Source organism: Dermacentor variabilis, chromosome 4 (assembly GCF_050947875.1).
Source record: "Dermacentor variabilis isolate Ectoservices chromosome 4, ASM5094787v1, whole genome shotgun sequence".
Lineage (NCBI taxonomy): Eukaryota > Metazoa > Arthropoda > Arachnida > Ixodida > Ixodidae > Dermacentor > Dermacentor variabilis.
Genome location: NC_134571.1, coordinates 171654803 through 171672973, shown reverse-complemented (window position 1 = coordinate 171672973; position 18171 = coordinate 171654803). Strand labels below are relative to the sequence as shown.

The 18171-nt window shown below is 44.3% G+C and overlaps 1 protein-coding gene across 4 annotated transcripts in view; it reads left to right on the top strand.

Annotated features, from left to right (window-relative positions):
* The first annotated feature begins 6877 nt into the window (after window positions 1-6877).
* The window catches only part of LOC142578068 (uncharacterized), an 85812-nt gene continuing 74518 nt past the window's right edge, over window positions 6878-18171 (top strand). Inside the window, exon 1 of one of the 4 annotated variants that reach the window (XM_075687484.1) lies at window positions 6878-6984. The gene's annotated coding sequence lies outside the window, so the exon portion shown is untranslated. Of the gene's footprint in view, window positions 7013-18171 lie in introns of all 4 variants that reach the window. The other 3 variants (XM_075687482.1, XM_075687485.1, XM_075687486.1) reach the window with 3 other exon arrangements.

Below are 18171 nucleotides of genomic sequence, written 5' to 3'. Positions count from 1 at the left end.
GGCGCTGTCAAAACTGATCAATAAGGCGAAAATAAGGGATATTGGAAGCTATAACGTTAGAAAGACTGAAGAAGGAGTAAAAAATGGACGCAACCTGCAATCATTGAGAAAGAAACTTGGCATAGGAAAAACCAAGATTTATTCACTGAAAGATAAGCAACGTAATATAATCAGCAATCTCGAAGATATAGTAAAAGAAGCGGAATGATTCTGTACAGACCTTTACACTACCCAGAGCGGTCAGGACACCTCCTTTAGATACAGTAATTACCAGGACAGAGAAACTCCTCTTATAGCTTGCGATGTAGACAGAAAGTCCTTCCAACACGTGAAGCGAGGAAGAGCGGCGGAAGAAGATGGAATAACAGTCGTTTTAATAAAAGATGTAGGTGGCATAATGCTTGGAAAACTGGCTGCTCTGTATACGAAATGTCTGTTCACTGCAAGGGTCCCAGAAAACATGAAGAATGCAAATACTATATACTTATCCACAAAAAGGAGACGTTAAGGAATCGAAAAATTATAGCCCCATTAGTTTACTCCAAGTATTATATAAAATATTCACCAAAATAATCTCCCTTAGAATAAGGGCAACACTCGGCTTTAGTGAACCAAGGGAACAGGCTGTCTCCAGGAAGAGATACTCTACAATGTGTCACATCCAATTCATTAATGAGGTTATCGACCAAGGTAACAGGCTGTCTTCAGGAAGAGATAATCTACAATGGGTCACATCCAATTCATTAATGAGGTTATCGAGAAAACCGCAGAGTACAATAAGCCTCTCTATATGGCTTTCACAGATTACGAAAATGCATTTGATTTAGTAGAGATATTAGCAGTCATATAATACAGCGTGCAGCATAGTCATACAGCAGTCACGTAATCATGGAGTACAGAACGCTGACGTAAATACCTTTGAAAATATCTACAGATGTTGTACAGCTACCTTAGTTACACAAGGAAAGCAGGAAGTTACCTTTAAAGAAAAGGGACAGACAGGGAGACACAATCTCTTCGATGCTATTTACTGCGTGCTTGGAAGAAGTATTCAAGTTATTAAAATGGGAGTGCTTAGGAGTAAGCATCGACGGCGAATATCTCAGCAACCTTCGGTTTGCCGATGTCATCCTTCTATTCAGCAGCAATGCAGGCAAGCTAAAACAAGTGATTGAAGGGTTTAACAAAGAGACTGTAAGAGTGAGGTTGAAGATTAATATGCAGAAGACAAAGATAATGATGAATAACCGGACAGAGGAACAAGAGTTCAAGATCGCCAGTAAGCCTCTAGAGTCTGTGAATGAGTACGTTTACCTAGATGGATTAATCACTGGGAACCCTGATCATAAGAAGGAAATTCATAGAAGCATAAAAATGAGTTGGATCGCATACGGCAGACAATGTCAGTTCCTGACTGGAAGCTTTCCATTATCATTGAAAAAGAAGGCGTAGAATCAGTGCATTTTAACAGTGCTGACATATGGGGCACAGACTTGTAGACTGACAAAGAAGCTTGAGAACAATTTAAGGACCATGCAAAGATCGATGGAATGAAGATTGCTAGGCATAACATTAAGAGACAGAAAGAGAGTGGTTTGGATCAGAGAGCAAACGGGTATAGACGATATTCTACTTGACATCATGAGAAAAAAATGGAGCTGGGCAGGGGATGTATTGCGCCGGTTAGATAACCGTTATAGCATTAAGGTTACAGAATGGTACCAAGAGAAGGGAAACGCAGTCGAGGGCGGCAGAAGACTAGGTGGAGCGATGAAATGAGGAAATTTGCGGGCCCTAGTGGAACCGGTGGGCGCAGGACAGGGGTAATCGGAGATCGCAGGGAGAGGCCTTCGTCCCGCAGTCGTCATAAAACAGGCTGATCATGATGAAGACGTGGGCTGATCTCAAAGATAGTGAAGTGTCTAAGTTAATTGAAAAAGTAAAGCCCACCAACGAAGCTTTGGAATGCATCAGCACAAATTTCGAGGAATATAAATTAGAAATTATTGACATGAGAAATGAGATTGGCATCGTAAGAACTGAAAACAAGGTCATCAAGAAAGATACCAGTCGGCTCACGATGGAGCTAATAGAAACAAGAAAAGAACAGAGGTACACCAGTACAGCTGCTGTAACAATGTGGAAATTAATGGTGTCCCAGTACAAGACAGACAAAACTTCGTGGCACTGATCAAGACTATTTCAGTTCCCCTGGAGGTTGATGTTAATAAAACTTATGTAGGCATTGTGCACAAGTTCCAACCAGGTATAAGACACAATCCAGCATCATCGCTAAGCTAACCTCCGGTATTCCGCGAAATAAGTTCATGAATGCAACTAAGAAACACACACTAACCGCATGAGTTTTACGCTTGAAGGCTGCACCCCAATCTATATCAATGATCGCCTATGCTCATCTAACAAAATACTGCTGGGCAAGGCACTAAGTGCGAAGCGTGAAAATAATTGGAAGTTTACGTGGGCATCCGGTGGTAAAATACTAATGAGAAAGTCTGTAAATTCGCGTGTTTCACACGTAACGTTCGCAGAAGGCGTATCCCAAATTACATGGAAGCTGATGCTTGATCTCGCAATTATCGATCGAGCATGGCACGAGCGCGAAAACATATCATTTATTCATTGCAACGTTCTATGCGCACGGGAAACTTAGGCGAACTCTACTTATCTATCGCCTCACTCTTTTGTATGTGATGTAATCACAGTTACTGAAACCTGGTTGAAAGAAGGAGAATCTGCGCATATACCAGGATACATAATGATATCACCACCTAGAAACAGTTTTCGTTTGGTGGTGACGTTGCTCTGTTCTTAAAGAAAGGCATATTTTATGAATGTGTGACTAGTTACTCTAGAAGCCAGCTTAAGTGTGAAGCTCTGTTTTATCATTTTAAATTCAACAGTATGCTAGGCGTTGTTTATCGCACACCCAGCGCAACAGTAGGAGGTTTCAGTAGGGGGATATGAGTTAATGGAGAATACCTTAGTAACTTGCAATTCGCTGATGATATTGCCTTGCTTAGTAACTCAGGGGACCAATTGCAATGCATGCTCACTGACCTGGACAGGCAAAGTAGAAGGGTGTGCCTAAAAATTAATCTGCAGAAAACTAAAGTAATGTTTAAGAGTCTCGGAAGAGAACAGCAGTTTACGATAGGTATCGAGGCACTGGAAGTGGTAAGAGAATCCATCTACTTAGGACAGGTAGTGACCGCAGATCCAGATCTTGAGACTGAAATAATCAGAAGAATAAGAATAGGCTGGGGTGCGTTTGGCAGACATTCTGAGATCATGAACAGCAGGTTGCCATTATCCCTCAAGAGAAGAGTGTATAACAGTCTTACCAGTACTCACGTATGGGGCAGAAACCTGGAGGCTTACAAAAAGGGTTCTACTCAAATTGAGGACGACGCAACGAGCTATGGAAAGAAGAATGATGGTGTAACGTTAAGAGATAAAAAAATCAGATTGGGTGAGGGAACAAACACGAGTTAATGACATCTTAGTTGAAATCAAGAAAAAGAAATGGGCATGGGCCGGACATGTAATGAGGAGGGAAGATAACCGATGGTCACTAAGGGTTACGGACTGGATTCCAAGGGAAGGGATGCGTAGCAGGGGGCGGCAGAAAGTTAGGTGGGCGCATGACATTAAGACGTTTGCAGGGACAACATGGCCACAATTAGTACATGACCGCGGTAGTTGGAGAAGTATGGGAGAGGCCTTTGCCCTGCAGTGGGCGTAACTAGGCTGATGATGATGATGATGACTTAAATTTGAATGTTATGACTATGTTTTTCCCCTGCAGCAACATTATTTAATGAACGTAATCACTGCCCCTACGCGAATAAGTGACAGTTGTTCTTCACTGATTGATCACACGATTTGTTTAACTGACATCAATGTTTCCGCCGGAGTGTATGACATTACCGGTGCTGATTACCACTTTTTTCGTTTAGATAGGCAATAATTTATAACCTTCATGTGGTAATTATTCGGAACGAACTAGGCGAATTATCTACGGTACTGCGCGCAAATTACTTAAATCTACAGATTTCCAAGCCATATACGACAGCAATGTTGGCATTGAATGGGAAAGCATTATTCGCCATATAATGAATCTAGTTATACATTCATTAAATTACATTCCATAAATTATAGGAAATGAATGTCGAGTTGTTTTTTCAGCCACATTCATTTCCAATAATTTATCGTTTCTTCATTTCATTTATTATGCACAAGTAATTTCTCCTATGTTGTCCTCGGTGTCAGTGTTTGTTGGCTTCTTCTGATATCACTAATAAAAATCGGGCTCTTTGGTTAACCCCCTTACTTCTCGTTTATTACTTAACAAGCGTCTCGAATCCGGCAATATCGGCCCCTTCAGGTAGCATGTGTGGGTTTATTAACCGGTTGCTTTCACCCAAATAAAGGTCACGTTTTTGTGACGCCTGTGGCAGAAAGGATGTTCCACATCCGCCGCGAAGTTCTTTGAGTGGTGGCGCTGGTGAACACTCCCAGGCTTCAACTAGGAAACATAAATACCCAAGAAAGTGGATGGGGAAACGGCACCGCGGTAATTCAATTGGCGGAGCATCGCACGCGAAATGCGAAGGTTGTGGGATCGTTCCCCACATGCGGCAAGTTCTTCTTTGATCCACATTCATTTTCATTCATTTATCGTTTCTTTATTTACTTTATTAAGCACAAGCTTTCCCCCAATGTTGTCCTTGGTGTCAGTGTATGTTGGCTTCTTATGATATGACTGCCTTGTTAGTCGATTCAATCATATTTTTTACAGCACATATATAACAACTTTACATTTGTCGAGATCTTGAATTATATAGATGGAACAAAGGTTATGTAGGTTGGCGTCGCTTGGATATACTCAGAGAATTTTACAGATAAGCTGTTTACGGCTAGGGTTCCATACATTTTTCGTGTCGGTCAACAAATCTGGGTGAGCAAAAACTTTAATCATCTTCAATGGCTCCTGCAACTGCGTGTGCATTCACCGTCGTCCTTCCCTTCCAAAGCTGGCTTCGCTGCCCCTCACCATGTCAGTGTTTGCGCAATGTCCCTCCCTCTGCGAAGGTGCTGACAGCACTGGCCCACTGCCAGTTGGTGCGTTGATTTTCGACACACATTTTTTTGCCTCAATATATCGCAAAATGAAACCGCGAATGTATGTAACGAATGTATACCACGAATTTATGGGCATGTATAAAAATGTGTTTGCATGTCTTACGTCACGATGACTAACGATCAAAACAATAAATGTCTTCGCATCCTTGTTCAACATTCCGCGTCACCTCTTTGTCGTGTGCTACACAGCTTCGCTGATCATCCACCTTCATACAGTAGAACGGGTCATAACTTTTTCTGCGGTGTGCCTAATTACATAATTAATCCGATTTAATCAACTTCTCAAATAGTTGAATTTTGAATAGTTGAATTAGTTGAACTGTGTCAATGAGAATGTGATACAGCAGCATCAAAAGCTCCAGATGCAGCTTTCTGTTGGTCAATAAGTGCTACATAAAAGTGTTTTTGCTGGCGTGAAAGACGCCCGTGAAAACACACAAAATTGCCGCGCGACTGGGCGCTCGAGGTAATTTGCTTGCATTCTTGGGCTTCTTTCGCGCTCGGAAAAACACCTTTATGTAGCACGTATTCAGCAACAGAAAGCTGTATCTGGAGTTTTTCGTGCTGTTCTACAACTTTCTCAATACACTTTTATTTATTATAATATATGAAAGTTGAATTATTAATTAGGATTAATTATGTAATTCGGCAGCATGAAAAAATATTCTAAGTATCTGAGAAGCGATGACAACCAACATTACCTTCGTTCTTTCGAGCTACATGGCATTTGCATATTTTTAAATCTTGGTGCACGTATATAGTAGGGACACCATATCAATAGCGCAACTGAATACGGTCTGCTCCAGACCACCATCATTTGCATTTCGATCCTGGGAGGCAGGTCCTGTGTTAAGGGACCAAGGCGTTGAATGCGGTTAACATCATGGGACCGTGAGCTCAAGGAGGTGCGCCGTAATGCTTACGCATTTTTGTCGTATTTGGCTTTTAAAATGTTTCAAAATTACCACAATTTGTTCATTTTTTTTACTCGGAACGCTATTTTTTTTGCAAAGCGCACAAAGCTTATTTGAATCACGTCGCTGCAGACATGCCCAGGTGGACTTCATTTGCTTCATTCTTTTTTTGAAAATGATGTTTTCCTGGGCAGATAATTATTTTTGTAGTAAACAATTCGACTAACTTTCGTATACTTTTTTTAAGTGTTCAAAGAAACAAATGAACACACTGCATAATGCCTATCAATAAACATTATCATGCAAAGTGTCCACTCTAGGTATCGCCGTTTTATTCTGTGTCCAATTTGTTTAGAGGTTTGTGCACAGATTATAGCAGAAAACGAGCACCCCCACCGCCTCTGTGGCCGGTTCTTATTATTTTCTCGGGAATGGTGCCAGCCCTATTTGCCTACACTTGACGCTGTACGTCGCATAGTCGTTCTGCGTGTCAATAAAAAAATGTCTGACGCACTCAGTTTGCGTTTTTCTTTGCGTTACCTGACGAATGGCCTTTTGCGCGTAGGTTACTTCTTCCTAATAAAGTTGGGCATGAAAATATTTAATTATACTTTGTACTGTCGTCGCCTTTCGACTGGGCATTGAGTGACCTACTGAAAGTGCTGCTTTTCCATCATGTTTTGAAGCACGACATCACGTATTGAAACGTCATGGCTGCGTCGTACTAAGAAATATTTCAAACTAACAAAAAATATTACTCCCTGACGTTCCCCGTTCTGCTGCATATAAGACGCTTGCTTTGAGTGTTTTGTTATCAGTCCATCGACTTTCGCACGGGTCCCTTTTAAACAAGAACTACGCAGCACTTCAACTTTGCTGTGCTTCTTGCACTTTACACCGGCGCAGAGTAAGTCGTCTTCCAAGACCTCTACTGTGTAAGCAAAACATGGTTTTATATACTACTCTAAATTATTGTACTTAGTTGAATGCATTGTCAATATAGTAGTTGCAACAAACGCGAAGAAAATATAATATTGTACCACGACGCCGAGTGATTGGTATCCTCTTCGTTGTGTATGCGTCCTCTTCGCAGCTTTTTTTTTGTCTCACACGTTGGTTTAATGGACCAGCAAAACAGTGCAAGTGAACCAATGACTTTCAGTAATTTACCTCACATAACACAGCCTAACTCCGGTATGGGCAATCATCATTTCAGATATTATAACGTTAGCATTATCAGGGTATAAGTTGAAGCAGCGCGAAGAAAACGAGGATATGAATTGAAAACAAACACAACAGAGTGACTCCGATATTCGATTCCTGTCTTCGTCTCCTTCGCATGGCTTAAACTGATACTGAAGATGGATCCACTCGTCCAAATCAAATTGTTCTCCTTAGAATACTTGATCCACTTTCCGGGGACTAGGTATTTAAGTATCTATGTGGGTTTCTATCTATTTTCTCGCCTACTAGCGTCACTGGGTTGTTTGTGGTCGCTTTGGCAGTGAATCGGGCTGCTGTGCTAACATGATTCGACCCCAACCATCGCGCCATCATTTATCATTGAGTATGTGACAATTTGTACAGATGTGCCGCTCTGGCGCGAACCGGTTTCACGTCCACATGGTTCATTGTAGATGCGTGACTGGGTAGGAACCACAGTTCGTAGAAACTCTTTGACGCCAACTTATAGTCCTGGGTATGTGCCACTCGATATGTGCTCGTCTTCAACGAGCGTCTTTGATGCCAACTTGAATCACTGGGGATGTCGGTAGGTTTGTGCCGCTTTTCTATGAGCGTCTTCAATGCCAACTGGGGTGGCGAGGTACGTGTCACTCAGTATGTGCCACTCTACAGTAACAAAGAAGATCCCTTAAATTTGTTCACTGATGAGCGGAATCGAACCCACATCACAAGGACTCCTCGAGGTCAGCAACCCGACTCAATAGGAGGCTGAGCCACAAGTGCACTGGGTATGGGCCGCTTTCAATGAATGCCTTTCACGGCAGCCCTTTAGAGACAGACTGAATGAACTTTATGCAAAAGAGTACGTAAGCCTAGGTAGCTCCTCCGCTCTGCAGTGGGTGGTACCTTTAGTCCAATAGTTCAGCGGCGTTAGCTGCCCTTCTCGGTTAGTTGACCAGGTTGAGCTGATCCGTGGAGATGAGCAGGACACCGCTGTCTACCATTGCCGTGTGGTTCGGTGTGCTGTGGGTGTGAATTTTGGCGTGCTTGCGCAAGACCTTATAAAGCGGTAGATCGTTGCGCATTCATCGTACTGTGAACATTTATAAGAATGCAGAGCTGTGTGTATAAGGTCTTAGAAACTGAACTTGGAAATGTGTTTGTTTAAATTGCCGACCATAGTACGGCTTCCTCTCGCTTGAGAGCAATACGAGGCGGTGGAAATGCTCGGCGCATCGCTCTCGCCGCTCCCAGTGTTCATACGCATGGGCGAAGGCGTGTGCCTGCTGATTGCCGCGTACAGACAGATGGCCTCAAAATTTTGGCAGTGGAAAAAAATTCGGCAATAATCTGAGAGTCCACCAATACTCTGACGCACTCACAGCGCGGTATCGACGTGATGGCTAATGCTATCGCCACTTCCTCTGCCCTCGCCGCGCTCGCTCCGAAAAGCAACGGCTCAATTATTTCAGTCCCGTCATTGTCGACGGCGCTGGGGACGAATGCGGGGCTTCTTGTGGTGCCAGCCGCGCCTTCGTACAAGGCATTGGAGTGGTTATTATACTTCCTCAGGAGCACCTGCGCTCGGGCTTGTCACGGTCCTGTGTGGAAGTTAAGGTACATCTTCCTCGGAATCGGGGAGACGTCCATAATTTGTTGTCTTTATGTGGCAATTTTTGTCTGTGCGCTGGCCTTCCTTACGGAACATCCCAGACATTTCAAGACGCAGCATTCGGCTATCGTGCGTTGTATCCTTTCCTTCTGGCTTACGGGGTGGGCCTGTATGATTCCCTGTGCTTTGTTATGCATCCCTTTCTCCTCGAGGCGAAGTTGCCATTCCGGGTGGGAGTTCGAGTGCTTGCTCATACGCCTTGCATATGAGCCTCTCGAGAGCCTCCAATTGCGCATTCACGAAGTTTGGATATGGTGCCGAATACGTAATTCAGCTCACAGTCACAGCGTTTACGTATCCAACGCTCTTGCAAGCTGCGCAGTGATTGCACTACGTATGTGCCACTCTTCGATGCACCCTTAGCGAACATGGTTCGCTGAGTATGTGCCTTTGTGTGTGCAGCAAGCGAGGCAACAATTATCAGCGTTTGCAGGCGCTGGCGCGCTACGCTTCTCCTCTTGGATGCGGCGCGCGGACTTCTCGGCAATGTCACTAGATAGCGCAACCTTTCAAAGACGAAGGCCGACAGAGGAGCCCGGTTGCCTCACGACGCGTATCTCAGCGTTCGCACGCACTTGCGCACCATGCGCTTCAAATGCCACGCGCAGGCTTCACGGCGGCTGTGCTAGACGACACCGAGTATTCGTAGGAGAGCGAGAAATACGAATCCCCGCTGCAGTAGGTGCCTCATATAAACCGCCTTTCGATGTTTTGCATATGGTGTGTCGCTACCTTCATTAAATGTTAACGCATTGCCGGCGAGAGTCATCGCGAGATGGCTGTTGCCGCAGTTTCTTACGGCGATGCTGTTAGCCTTTCGTCGGCCGGCATTTCTCGTGGCGTTGTCCGTGGGAAAATGTGCACGGTTCCCGGAGGCAGTGCAATACCGCACCGACCCGTGGGGCAGGTGAAGCAGTCGTCAAACACTCAGCAAAGTGAAGCGAAAATCGCATACATTTCCTAAAATCACGCATACAGTGCACAGAACAGCACTCGCTTCAATTAAGTACAAGCATCCGAAGCCAATGATTGATAGAAAGTGCCTCCTAGCAGCAATGCGAAGCACGTGCAACTTCACGCATACGTTTCTCGGCAAAGATTACTGCGGCGCAAGCCGCCGCAGTGATTCCAGCTGGCGACGTGCGGAGTGACATCTCTAGCCTTTCTTATGTAAATCAACCAGCCTAACAACTGACTGCATGGTTGTTAGAGCACTGCTATGTGTAGGCAACTCATGAAACTTCCGAAGAGCACTGTGAATAGGAGGAGCGGCAAAGGTAATATAACGGCAATACAACCAGCGATAGCGTTCATTCAACATTACAGTTCCTTCTATTATAATTATTACTTTAAGATAATATTACCACCATTACTCCCAAGCAATAAATCATTTCATACCCCCCCCCCCCCTCAGCATTTGTAGTGATTGTTTTTAACAGTTTCGCTGGATACTCACTTTCGCAGGGCCAGAATGGCGGCGAGTCAATTTTTGTCATCCACGTAACTTCAACAGTCACGATACGCAACAAGAGCTCATAGTTGGTCTGTACCATGTGCCAAACCTAAAATGTGGAGAAAACACCAAATTATTTTAAGCAGAATTTTTATGCTATACAGTGTTTTTGTTAATTCCGCAGTGATGGGTTGTTTAGTACCAGAAAAATTTAAACCCACACTACAATTTATTCAATTTCGCGCCAAAACCTTAGGTTTAGTACGTCACTCTGACGTTATAAATATTAAATTACGTTGTCGTATCTGGATCATTGTGGAGGTGTAAAGGTTCACAAAACCTAAAATTTAATTTGTCTGTTTACCAATTAAAAATCACTTAGCTCCGCGCCTACCCCGTTAAGATCCATGACGCCTTGGTGAGCTGGTGTGGAAACTTCAAGGCGGCTTCACTAAGTGTTTTTAATTTTGGCGTCCTCTTTGACTTGCCAGAACTCCTTTCATGGTACATCCTAATTTTATTTTCATGTGTTAGCATTCTTTGGGCACTTGCGTAACTTTTCAGGCGCTGATTATTTATCTATCAATCTACTTGTGCGTGTATTTAGCCGTTTTCCCGTCTACCTGGGCCCCTACTCGCGTGATAGGTTGGTCAGCACATTGGGCTGCAGCGCTCAAGTAAGGAGGTTTGAAACCAACCATCGGTATAACTTGAGCTACTTAGTATGTGGTAATGTACCCATACGTGCCTGACTTCATGTAAGCTCTTTCACACCGATGTGGGTCATTCTAGATGCGGGACTAGGTAGGCACCGCTGTTCGAAGAAATCCTTTGACGCTGTCTTGAAGCATGGGTATGTAAGTCGGTCTGTGCTGGTGTTCAATGAACTCCTTTGATGCAAGCATTGGTCAGTGGGTACGTGCAAGCAGGTGTGTGCCGCGTTTCAATGAACATGTTTGACGCCAGATTGGGCCATTGCCATTTAGGAGTGTGCCGCTCTACAATGACCAAACCGATCATTTAAAGCTCTCCAGTACTGAGCGGAATCGAACTCACTTCACAATTGTTTCTTAAGTATAGCAACCCCCTGTACTCCATTCCCGCGTTCTCCGCATTCGCGCGCACCGGCGCGCCATGTATTTCGTGGTCACGTGCAGGCTTCGTGGCGATAGCGCTAGATAGCGCTGGGTGTTCTTAGCGAAACAGGAAAAAGGATTTCCTCTTCAACACACGATTCATAAATAACATGTTTCAATGGCGGTAACACTTGAGTCGCTATACTGATTCACTGCCAACGCATAATTGTAGACTGTCATCATGAGACGGCTCCTGCCGCAATCTTTTGTATATTGGGAGGGTGATCTATGAATGTTGTCGAAATATCTTTTCCTTAATATTGTCCCTCTAACAGCTTTCAGCTGGTCTTGCGGTGTCTGTCCATCCGTTACAAATGCAGAACTCTGGGGATCTTACGAAATGCACTACCACTACAGTAAAAGCGAAAAATATCGGGATTCTAGTAGTCACCCTGCCGCTTCTTACGGTTGCACCATCGTGGTCGTTAAGTCGCCTCCTTATCCTCAGCTTCACTCTCACCATTATCAGATAAAATCATCATCATCATCATCATCATCATCATCATCATCATCCTGATTACCCCCACTGCAAGGGCAAAGGCCTCTCCCATACTTCTCCAACTACCACGATCATGTACTAATTGAGGCCATGTCGTTCCTGCAAACTTTTTAATCTCATCCGCCCACGTAACTTTCTGCCGCCCCCTGCTACGCTTCCCATCCCTTGGAATCCAGTCCGTAACCCTTAATGACCATCGGTTATCTTCCCTCCTCATTACATGTCCTGCCCTTGCACCTTTCTTGATTTCAACTAAGATGTCATAAACTCGAGTTTGTTCCCTCACCCAATCTGCTCTTTTCTTATCCCTTAACGTTACACCTATCATTCTTCTTTCCATAGCTCGTTGCGTCGTCCTCAACTTAAGTAGAACCCTTTTCGTAAGCCTCCAGGTTTCTGCACCATACGAGACCATAAGACACAGACCACCATAAGACACAGCTGAGACCACCATAAGACACAGCTGTTACACTCTTTTCTCTTGAGGGATAATGGCAACCGGCTGTTCATGATCTGAAAATGCTTGCAATACGCACCCCAGGCCATTCTTATTATTCTGATTATTTCAGTCTCATGATCAGGATCCGCGTTCACTACCTGCCCTAAGTAGATGTATTCGATTACCACTTCCAGTGCCTCGCTACCTGTCGTAAACTGCTGTTCTCTTCCGAGACTGTTAAACAAAACTTCAGTTTGTTTAACAGCCCTTCTGCTTTGCCTCTCCAGGTCAGTGAGCATACATTGCAATTGGTCTCCGGAGTTAATAAAGCAATATCATCAGCGAATTGAAAGTTACTAAGGTATTTTCCATTAACTATTATCCCCAATTCTTCCAAATCCAGGTCTCTGAATACCTCCTGTAAACACGCTATGACTAGGATTGGAGAGATCGTATCTCCCTGTCTGACGGCTTTCTTTGTTGGAATTTTGTTGCTTTCTTTATGGAGGACTACGGTGGCTGGGGAGCTGCTATAGATATCTTTCAGTATTTTCACATACGGCTCACCTACACCCTGATTCCGTAATGCCTCCATGACTGCGGAGGATTCGACTAAATCAAATGCATTCTCGTAATCAATGAAATCAATATATAAGGGCTGGATACATTCCGCACATTTCTCTATCACTTGATTGATAGTGTGAATTTGGTCTATTGTTGAGTAGCATTTACGGAATCCTGCCTGGTCTTTTGGTTGAAGGAAGTCTGAGGTGTTCCTGATTCTATTTCTGATAACCTTAATAAATGCCTAGTAGGCAACGGAGAGTAAGCTGATCCGTCTATAATTTTTCAAGTCTTTGGCGTCCCTTTTCTTATGGATTAGGATTATGTTGGCTTTCTTCCAAGATTCCGGTACGCTCGAGGTCATGAGTCATTGCATATACATGGTGGCCAGTTTTTCTAAAACAATCTACACGCCATCCTTCAACAATTCTGCGGTTACCTGATCCTCCCCAGCTGCCCTCCCCCTCTGCATAGCTCCCAAGACTTTCTTTACTTCTTTTGGCGTTACTTGTGGGATTTAGAGTTTCTCTTGACTATTCTCTCTTGCATTATCGTCATGGGTGCCACTGGCACTGTACAAATCTCTATAGAGCTCCTCAGCCACTTGAACTATCTCAACTATATTAGTAATGATATTGCCGGCTTTCTCTCTTAACACACACACATCTGATTCGTCCCAATTCCTAGTTTCCTCTTCACTGCTTTTACGCTTCCTTCACTTCTGAGAACATGTTCAATTCTACGCATATTATACTTCCTTATGTCAGCTGTCTTACGCTTGTTGATTAACTTCGAAAGTTCTGCTAGTTCTATTCTAGCTTTAGGGTAAGAGGTTTTCATACATTGGCGTTTCTTCATCAGATATTTCGTCTCCTGCGATAGGTTACTGGTATCCTGTCCAACGGAGTTACACCGACTCGTATTGCACACTCCTTAATGATGCCAATAAGAATGTCGTTCATTGTTTCAGCACTAATGTCCTCTTCCTGAGTTGAAGTCTAATACCGGTTCGGTAGCTTGATCCGGAATTCCTCTAGTTTTCCTCTTACCACTAACTCATTCATCGGCTTCTTATGTACCTGTTTCTTCCGTTCTCTCCTCAAGTCTAGGCTAATTCGAGTTCTCACCATCCTATGGTCACTGCAGCGCACCTTGCCGAGCACGTCCTCATCTTGTATGATGCCAGGGTTAGCGCAGATTTTAATGTCTATTTCAGTTCTAGTCTCGTCATTCGGGCTGCTTCACGTCCACTTTCGGCTCTCCGGCTCGCGGAAGAAGGTATTCATTATCCGCATAATGTTCTGTTCTGCAAAGTCTACTAATAGCTCTCCCCTGCTATTCCTAGTGCCTATGCCATATTCCCCCACTGACTTGTCTCCAGCCTGCTTTGCCTACCTTGGTATTGAAGTCGCCCATCTGTATAGTGTATTTTGTTTTGACATCAGTGTATTTTATTTTGACTTTACCCATCGCCGATTCTACGTCTTCATAGAAGCTTTCGGCTTCCTGGTCATTATCACGGGATATAGGGGCGTAGACCTGTACGACCTTCAATTTGTACCTCTTATTGAGTTTCACAACAAGACCTGCCGCCCTCTCGTTAATGCTATAGAATTCTTGTATGTTACCAGCTATATTCTTATTTATCAGTAATCCGACTCCTAGTTCTCGTCTCTCCGCTGAGCACCGGTTTCACAGGACTTGCCCCCTTTTTAGCACTGTATATGTTTCAGTTGTCCTCCGGACTTTACTGAGCCCTATTATATCCCATTTACTGCCCTGGTCATTTACTGCATGGTCATTAAGGGTTACGGACTGGATCCCAAGGGAAGGGAAGCGTAGCAGGGGGCGGCAGAAAGTTAGGTGGGCAGATGAGATTAAGTAGTTTGTAGGCATGACATGGCCACAATTAGTACACGACCGGGGTTGTTGGAGAAGTATGGGAGAGGCCTTTGCCCTCCAGTGGGCGTAACCAGGCTGATGATGATGATGATGATGAATTGCTGAAATAGCACTGCTAGACTCGCCTCACTATATAACGTTCTAGCGGTAAACGTTGCCAGGTTCAGATTCCAATGGCGGCCGGTCCGCCATTGCAGCGGACAGGCTGCCAGCGGGGGCGGTGGCGGACGGTCCACCAGCGCCACCGCCACTGTGGCGTAGCGGTAAACTGCAGCGGCGGCGTAAAGGTAAAGCATCCGCCTCGCGTACAAGAGGAACGTTGTTCGAATCCCGGTGCCGCGCAATTTTCCACCGGTTAAAAAAAAGGCCGCGTGATGATGAAATTGCATAAACAGGCCTGGAGCGTGACCTGATACCGGCGAGCAGAACTGGTAACGCACTCGCTCACCAGAGCAGGATTGGCCACCCTGGTGCAGTATACTTGGCCACAAGCTCCTATATGAATACAACAATCAAACCCCGGCCTGTGGAACAATCAAACGCAGTGCCTGTGGAATCATGACTAAATCGCTCGGTTCGAAAGAGCGAGCAGCTCTTTGCTGAGAAGACGTATTGAACAGCGCTTCGTGGTACCGTATTGCTAGCCGAGCTCCGAGGCGATCCTGGCGCAAGGTATCAATGAAGTACACTTTTGCGGGGCGTTCTCGCAGTGATGTGTGGAATCCAAGAAGGTGTTCTTGCGGGTAGCCTTGGCGTCTTCCCGTACAGCAGCTGAAACAGCATGGCGCGAGTGACATCCTAGTGGGACATGTTAAGAGCAAAAACTGCAGCATCGGCGTAGTCATGCCGGTCGTCGTGTGACGTACGGACATAGGAAAGATTATGTCTTTTATGGTGCGGTTGGTGCGCTCGACCTGTCCACTTTTTTGTGGATGTTTAGGGGACGCTGCTGCGTGTCGCATTCTATGCGTAGTCAAGAAAATTTCGAAGGCATTCGACATAAATACGGAGACACGGTCTGAAATCAGCAACTTCGGCGTGTCATGTCCTGATATGAGGCACTCATTATTAAAGGTCATGGCATGAGCGGCTGCAGAATCAGGGACGGTTCGGACTTCTACCAACTTAGTCAGGTAATTCGTGGCCACAATGAGAAATTCGTCGCAATGTTTGCTGCGAGGAAATGGGCCCGTGTGAGCAATGCCCACGATATCGAACGGTTCCTTGGGAGGGTTGATTCGTTATGAGGACACAGAGCGTGTGTTTCTGACGACCTCACGAGCTTGACAAATGGTTGAAGATGGTGCGTACAGGTAGACATCGGTGCACATGTCAGGCCACCAAACCCTTTCCTTAACGCAAGCCACAGCCTTCCGCCATAGGAGTATCTACCGGGGGGACGGGGCCGGGAGGGCCCCGTCCCCCCGGTGCAGGAGTAGGCAAGTGGGCCATTTGCACCCCTCCCCCCCCTTTGAAAGCGGGCACTGTCGGCCGCACTCTGGCAAATCCAAGAAAACAACAGCTGAGGCCAAGTTTTCTTGCGTAAGTATGCTTTTCTTATTACATATCTCTTGCTTTGGCAAGTAAAATTGCCTTTTGGCCCTCGCTGCCATGCGCTGTAGCAAATAAAGCTCAGCTGGTTTCAAGAAGCACTCAAATGTATACGGTTCTTCGCGGTGCGGGTTATCTATGGGACGCGCCTTGCACGCGTGCATTGCAGTGGAGGCGGTCACCGGGAGGTCCAAAACAAGTTAAACCTTACGCTGCTTAATTCATCTCGTGTTTGTCGGGGCTGCCTAACCTTAGCATATGCAAAACACAAAATTAACTTTGCTTTTCAAATTTTAGCGCTTTGTAATCAATGTAGGCTTTTTATGTGTGTTCAGGTGTGTTTATGGTGTGTTTAGGGACAAAGTTTTCTGTTAGAGACCAGAGACTTTGTTAGTGGCTATAAAGTTTAACTAGCAAAATTTTTGGCGACTTCGAAAAAGCTATGAAATTTTATTTGTTTATTTATTTACCATATATACAGGGACGGAGGCATTATAGAGGCGAGTGGTTCAAAAGAAAGTGCGGTACATAGGAAGTAAACAAAACGCAGGCGATTATTATGAACAGAACACAATGGTAGAATACTAGGGGATTCTTTCTGTACAATGTTAGCGGCTGCATCACAAAAAATAAATTGCTCGTTATATAATGTTGACGAAAGTTTCACGAGAATATTATATCAGTAACATTTACGATATAAGCGGGAAGGCTGTTCCAATATAAACATGTTTGAGGGAAAGAAGACTGGGCAAAAAGCTTTGTGTGCAATATATAAGTCACAACTTTATAACAGTGATCATGATACATAATGTGGTCCTGTAAAGAATTGCGTGTGCAGTGTAGGATGATGATAAATCGTATGAAGGCGTGCTAGACGGGCAATTCCACGTCAGAAATGCAACAAAATATACCCTACTAAAAAATCCTATTTGTTTTCAAACGGGTTTCATCAAATAGGGTTATGGAACGGGACCCCGTTTGATCCTGTTCAGTCCTGACCTGTTTAAATCCTGTTTATTCCTGTTTAAACCTGACCCGTTTAAATCCTGTTTAAACCTGACCCGTTTAAATCCTGTTTAATCCTGACCCGTTTAAATCCTGTTCAATCCTGACCTGTTTAATCCCGTCCTATCTAACCCAGACCTGTTTGCCCCTGTTCAGACCTATATTTTACTACATTCATACCAGGTCCTTTCAGAATGGATTGATGTTGCTTAATATAATTTACTCTTTAAACCTATTTTGTACACTTGTGTATTTGCGATCAGCATTGAAGAGAAGTAGATCTGCATTATGTTTGCAACAAGAATGCCACTTTCACATGTAGGTTTGCCTGGTACATTGCTTGATACGAAGATGAACACAATTTTCGGCATAAATTGATTAGCACTACCAACACTGATGTGATACATCATGAACAAGTTTTGTATGACCCACGAGTACGTTCTCTATGTATGACCTACAAGAAAATGCACCCTGAAGAAGACTGTACCTCATTTTCCTATTTACTACAAGTATGCAAATGTAATTCTTGCAAGTTTAGTATATGTTCGATCACTTGTACTCGTCCTTTTTGCTGTAATGGTTTGTTGACAAATCCACAGTAAAGCGTAATTTTGGGGTGAAAAATGTCAGGCAAAGTATTGGAATGTACTTGTAAGTGAAAAAGACAAGTATATTTTACGTAGGTATT